Below are 7,178 nucleotides of genomic sequence, written 5' to 3'. Positions count from 1 at the left end.
ATATATATATATATATATATATATATATATATTCTTCACTCTCTAATTCTTGGTGATTGTTTTCTATTTTAACAGGCTTTCTAAGTGACCATTTAACGAGTTTTGGGCGAATGAATCCCAACCCAATTGGGCTTAGATCATTATATATAGAGATATTCCTTGGGCTTAATTACTCAGTCAACTTAAGCTTTATAAGATAGAACCACCTTGAATTTAAGAGGTTTTTTTTGTGTCCATTTTTCGCACTCTTCTTTTATAAGGTTAGTTTTTTTAATATATATATGTGTGTAAGTATATATAGTCTAAAAAAATGTGTAAATCAAGATAACTTAAAAAATATATTTTTAACTCTAAGTTAAGCATGCAAAAAATTTATTATTTTTAATTAAAAGTCTAAGGTAAGACTTAAGTAAAGTATACTACTTGAAAAATCATTTCTTAAGAAAATTATTTAGAGTTATCATAAAAGGTGAACTTGAGTATATCACTAACTAAGAATTAGAAATTTTAAAATTTATCAATTAGATCAATTATTACTTAACTCTATTAATTTGGCAAGTGACAATATTTTTATAATTTTTTTTAAAAAGAAAAAATGACAAAAATACAACTAAAAAGGTAAAATAAATGGAAAAAAAAAACTAATTCCCACCCACACACCTAAATTTTGCATTGTCCTCAATGCAAATTTGCTGATACACAAAGTAAAGTAGATAAAACTTGAAGAACTTATATTTGTTCAGTCGACCAAGAACAATGATGATAAAGATCTGCAATTACTGTTAGTATGAGGATGAAGAAATCAAATAAGAGGAAAAAATTGTAATTATAAATTTTTTCTCATTTATTTGTTATTATTATTATTTTTTAATTATTATTATTTTTATATATTTTTTTACAGATAATGTGGTTCATGAAGAACCAACACCTCCTCCTCTCCAAGTGTAAAAAATTCTAAAAATGGTTTTAACGTTGACCATTAATTTTGAAAATATCACCATTTCTAGGATTTTCTATCTCGACAGCCCCATGTGAGAAAACTTGTTTTATAATAAATGGACCTGTCCATCTTGATCTTAATTTCCCAGGAAAAAGATACAATTTTGAATTATACAATAAAATTTTCTGTCCTGGAGAGAAATTTTTTCGTAAAATTGATTTGTCATGAAAAATCTTGGTTTTCTCTTTGTAAATTTTTGAGTTTATGTATGCATCATTTCGAATTTCTTCCAACTCATTTATTTGGAATAATCTGTTCTTACCTGCTAAGTCTGAGTCAAAATTTAACTGTTTTATCACCCACATTGCTCGATGCTCCAACTCCACTGGTAAGTGACAAGCTTTCCCGAACACCAGTCTGTATAGTGACATCTCCAAATTGGCCTTGAAAGCTGTTCTATACGCCCACAGAGCATCACATAATTGTACAGACCAATCTTTTCTGTTATGATTAACTGTTTTTTCTAAGATTTGTTTGATCTGTCTGTTTGTGACCTCTACTTGACCATTGGTTTGAGGGTGATAAGGAGTTAACAATTTGTGTATGATTGAACATTTTCTCATCAAAGCCTCAAAAGAACGGTTACAGAAGTGTGTACCGTTATCACTAATGATCGCTCGAGGCACTCCAAACCGTGCAAAGACATTCTCCTTCAAAAACTTGACAACAACCTTGTTGTCATTAGTTTTGCAAGCTACCGCCTCAACCCATTTTGACATGTATTCGACAGCTACTAGAATGTAAATATTTCCAAAGGAATTTAGAAATAGTCCCATGAAATGGATACCCCACAGATCAAAAAGTTTAACAGATAAGATGGGTTATAAGGGCATCATATTTCTTCTAGTGACTTTTCCTAAAAGCTGATAGCGGTTATAGGTTTTACAAAACTCGTATAAATCCTTGAAAGAGTGGACCAGTATAGCCCACATTGGAGAATTTTTTCGGCTATTTTTCTTGGGCCAAAATGACCCCCACATGCTTGCTCATGACAAAAGGAAAGAATACTCCTAGTTTCTTCAGTGGGAACACACCTCCTAAAGATCTGATCATGACAGTATTTGAATAGATATGGATCATCCCAGTAAAAATATTTTACTTAAGAGAGAAAACGGGATCTATCCTGTTTGGACCAATGAGAAGGGATCTGGTTCATGACTATGTAGTTCACAATGTCGGCGAACTATGGAACATATTGGATTTCTAGGAGTTGTTCATCTGGAAAATGTTCATTGATCGGGACGGTTGATGTTGGTGCATTTGGGAGTCAAGAGAGGTGATCTGCTATGGGGTTCTCTGTTCCTCTTCTGTCAAGAATTTGAATGTCAAATTCTTGAAGTAGGAGAATCAATCTAATGAGCTGTGCTTTAGCATCCTTTTTGGTCAAAAGATACTTTAGTGCGGCATGATCTGTGAAAACTTTGGTTAAGGAACCGATGAGGTAGGACCTGAATTTTTCTAAGGCAAAGACTAAAGCTCAAAACTCTTTTTCTGTGACAGAGTAATTTTGCTGGGCATTATTCAGAGTCCTATTGGCATAGTATATCACATGTGATTTTCCATCAAACAGTTGTCCTAAAACAACACCAATCACAGAATCAGATGCATCACACATCAGTTCGAAGGGTAAGGTCTTGTCCGGTGCATGAATGATAGGAGCTGTGGTTAGCTCCTGTTTCAGGTATTCAAAAGCTAAGAAGACTTTCTTGGGGACGTTGGTGGTTCTTTTCTTAGTGCATAAGTCCTTCAAGAACTTTGCATAAGAGGAGATTTGTTCGATTGCATCTAGAAGAGGGATGTTGATCTTGACATATTTAAACGTTTCTAGGATTTTCTCAACCTGCAGGGAGTTTTTCCTAGGTTTGATTCTATCTGGAAAGGGCGCGACGGGCCTATACTTATCTAGATCAGGCTCAATCTCATGTTTAGCGTTTAGGTCATTGGAAGGAATTGCTTCGTCGGAAGGAGTGTGATGGATGGGAGAAGGGGTTTGATCTGGTGGCATTCTAACCCGATTATCTATTTGTTTCCCTAATCTTAGTGTGTGAACTGCATTCACATGAGCTAGATGGGTTGAACTGGATCCATTGTCTTTAGTGTTTGCAACAGGTTGACTTGGGAATTTTCCTTTTTCTCTCTCACTCACGGCAGTGGCTAGTTGCCCAAGTTGGGTTTCTAACTGGGCTATGGCTTGAGTGTTCGAGTTGAACACTTGGGCGGTGGTTTGCATGAAGGAATTTAGAGTGGTGGATGACTGGGTTAACATGTTGGTAGTTTGTGTAGAAGCTTTGATCATAGCTTCTAAACCCTTTTCTAAGACACTTAAACGTTTGTCATGATCAGAATTTGAAGGATTTATAGGCTGGTGAGGATGAGGATGTTGGGTTGGACAAACTGGGTTAGGTTGTTGGAAATTATTTGGTGCATTAAATGGAAGTGTATTTCCCCTAGGGAATTGTGGGTTAGACGCGGGAATGAAGTTTTGATTTTCGGGAGAATTTCCTTGATTCCATGCAAAGTTGGGATGATTTCTCCAACCTGGATTGTAGGTTGGAGAAAATGGATCATTTCTAGGGCATTGGAATGCAGCGTTCATCTGTTCTAATGCATGGTTGTTTCCTAGGAGAGGGCATTCCTCTGAAACGTAGGTAGGAGACTGACAGTTATGACAACACGGGGCAGAAACATGATTGATTTGAGCTGGAGCTCATTCCTTAACTTCTAAGGCTTCTAACCTCCGTAGAATTGTTGCCATCTTTGCTTCAGAAGTAATGTTTGACTCCAGAGAAAGACCACTAGACTTAGATTGGGGAACTAATGAAACCCTATCATCATAGTGTTCCCACTGTATTGTTTTCTCGGATAGACTTTCTAGGAATTCTCAAGCTTCATCTGCGTTTTTCCTCATATCTCCCTAACACATTGATTCTAAAGATGTTTTTGAAGAATAGTCCAATTCTTCGTATATGACTTGGCACAATTGCCATTTCTCTAGATCATGATGAGGACATTGGATTAAAAGATCTTTGAATCAGTCAAAATATTTCCAGAATGGCTCTCCCGGGATAATTTTGAAGTTTTGAATGCTGTTCCTTAGCTTTACCGTTTTGTGAATAGGGAAATTTTTCTTAAGAAAAATGGTGACAAATTCATCCCAAGTTAAGATAGAATTTGTCGGTAAGATGTAAGGCCATTTTTTAGCTTTATCATTAAGAGAAAATGGAATAAATCTAAGCTTAATCGCATCTTTGGTTAATTCTCTCATTTTAATCATAATACACACTTCCTCAAATTTCGAAATAAAAATATATGCATCTTCTGTTTCATTTCCAAGGAATTTGGGAAGCATGTTTATGTAATACGGTCTAAGCTCGAAATTTGCTCCATTTGCTTCGGGGAGTCTTATGGACGAAGGAATTGCATTTCTGGTAGGGTAACACATATCATGGAGAATGGGTTGATTTGCTATTTCTTAGATTGGTTCAACACAGATTAAACGATGAGAATTATCCCTAACCCAAGTTTGCATACACCAAAACAACTTCTTTTTATAATAATATTTTTTTAAGAAAGAACGAAAATTGGTTTTTTTATAAGAATAAAAGGATAAAGAAAAATCCTAACTAAAATAAATCAAAGCAATCACTTTTCAATCACTCTAATTCTAGGGTTTAGCCTAACTCAACTAGACCAACTCCTAACCAAAAACTCCTAAAGTGAAAAGATTAAAGTTTTACCCAGGTAATTAGCCTGGTAAGGATAGTATTAGAGGGTGATCAGAGATCAATTAAGTACCTCATTCCTTACGGAGCGCTTTACGCAACGCCTAAACCTTGCCTTAGACACCAACTAATCTGAGAAAACTTAAACCGGTTCACTTAAGGATTTCTTGTTCCTTATTGAGTTTGAATCCTTAGGGGCCAACGTCTATTGAGTTTTAGGAGGCTTGGGTTTGTGAAGTGAGGAATTAGTAATTTGTGGGCTAAGGAAAGGGTGATGAAATCCCTTACCTTATCTTGATTATGGGGTTTTACGCCCTTAAGAATGTTTTAAGTATGTGCCAAATCAAGCGCTACAATCACTTTGGTGAATTCCTACTAACTATGAAATGCAACCCTAGAAATTAAAAGCAATTAAAAAGGATGGGAAAAAAAATCTTTTTTTTATAATTATGGTCAACAATAATCAAATGTGAGAAGAGAGATCTTGTTTGAATTTATTATCTTGTTAGTTAATGTCCAAGTGAAAGGTAAATTTTATTATGGTCAACAAAAATAAAATCTTTTTTTTAAATCCTAATTATCTCTAATTGTGAAGCTAACTAAAAAGGGTGGAATTAAAAACGCTAGAAAGAAGACTTACCCGAAAGCAATTCTCTAAGTTTTTGATCTTCAATCCAAGATTTTCAAGCTCCAAGCGGTTCCTTCACAAGAAAAACACACAAGTTAAAGAACCAAAATAATAAAATTATATTTTAGCACCTTCCCCGGTAAAGGCGCCAAAAACTTGATGCGACATAATTATGTACCAAAATTGCAAGTGCACAATTGATCAAGTTATAGTATAAAAAGTTATCGATCCCACGAGGAAGGTGATTTTAAGAGATTATTAGAATTGGTTCTTATGTTTTGTGCGTGACAAAAATAGGATTAAAGAATAAGTGTGATTATGGAGAGAGATATGATGAGTGGTTGTTTTGAATATATGCAAGTAACAATAAATTGAATTTGAGCGAAGAGAAGTAAGAATCAAAGAATAGAATAAAAAGCAAGAATAACAAGAGAAAAAAAATCAAGAAAAACAAACGATGGAGAATTCAATTAAAGATATGAGAGATCTAGAATTAAATCCACTAGCTAATTTCAATTACAAAATACAAACTATTCTCTTTTTATCATATTTCGACTTAGATTTATTAAGCATAGACTATCAAACCATTTAAGGAAAGTATAACCTATCAAATTATCATCTAAGTTAAAATTACAATTCATGATAAGAATAACTACAAGATAGTAATCCTAGAATTCATAAGCATAACCTATCAAACCATTTAAGATAAGCATAGATTATCAAATTCTTCTTCTACCAATTAGTTCTCTAGTTGATTATCCTAAACATGAATATTTAAGTGCAAGAGAATAATTCATACAATATAAAGGAAATTAGACTAGTTTCATATAATTCTAAACTTCCTACAAGAATTAAATTCACATCTTTAAGAAATAAAAACAAGAAAAAGAACTAATTACAAAAATAAAAAGAAAAGAAAAATCTAAACTATGAACAAGAAATAAATCTAACTACAAAGAAAATAAAAATCTACACTACAAAATATATTACAAAAATTAAATGCGAGAAAATAAATCGTAAAAAAAAAAATAAAAAGACAAGAAAATAAATCTACACTACAAGCATGAATGTAAATCTAACTAATAAGCAATAATAAAGAAGTTACTAAAAAGAAATAAATGAGAAAAATAAAAGAAAAGCAAACCTTCAAACTTTTCTTCATCTCCATCATCATCATCCAACAAAGAGAAGAAGATTTGAAGTAGAGAAAAAAATTATTTTTATTAATTGTAACAAAAGTTATAAATTTAGAAGGCCTTCTCAATTAAGAGTAGTCCTCCTCTCCAAATGGAGTTATAAAATTTTTCACACCTCTAATCCCTCACTCTCTACCCCTATTTATAGTAAACATCAGTGAATGAGAGCCATTGGATTAAAATCTTATCCAAAAATAACAAATTACAGCCCTTAATTCGTAACTGACTATACGATGGTATCGATACCAGCATCGATAGGCGTATCGATGCTGGCATCGATACGGACATCGATTCTAGCATCGACCTTGTGTGTTGGACTTTTGGCAACTTGGGTTTTTGGGCTTTTGGATAATTCTTGATTTCTTCATGCATTTGTTTTGGTTTTGGCTTTGGGCTTTGGCATTTCTTGGGCTTTAATTCTTCTTCTTAGCTTAGACTTTTGGATAATTTGGAAATTAATTTTTTAATGGACTTCTTTGCTTCATTTCTTTATTTAATCAATGGGTTTTTGTTGAGAGATGGGAGTTTGAGATTTATTCTTCATTAACCTGCAATTAAAAGATAAAAACAATTATTAGTGGTATATTTATTCATATAAAATAAATAATGATGGTATAAAATTATAATAAAAT

Source organism: Asparagus officinalis, chromosome 9 (genome assembly GCF_001876935.1).
Source record: "Asparagus officinalis chromosome 9, Aspof.V1, whole genome shotgun sequence".
In the NCBI taxonomy this organism is placed as follows: domain Eukaryota; kingdom Viridiplantae; phylum Streptophyta; class Magnoliopsida; order Asparagales; family Asparagaceae; genus Asparagus; species Asparagus officinalis.
Note: the sequence above shows the minus strand (reverse complement) of the source record.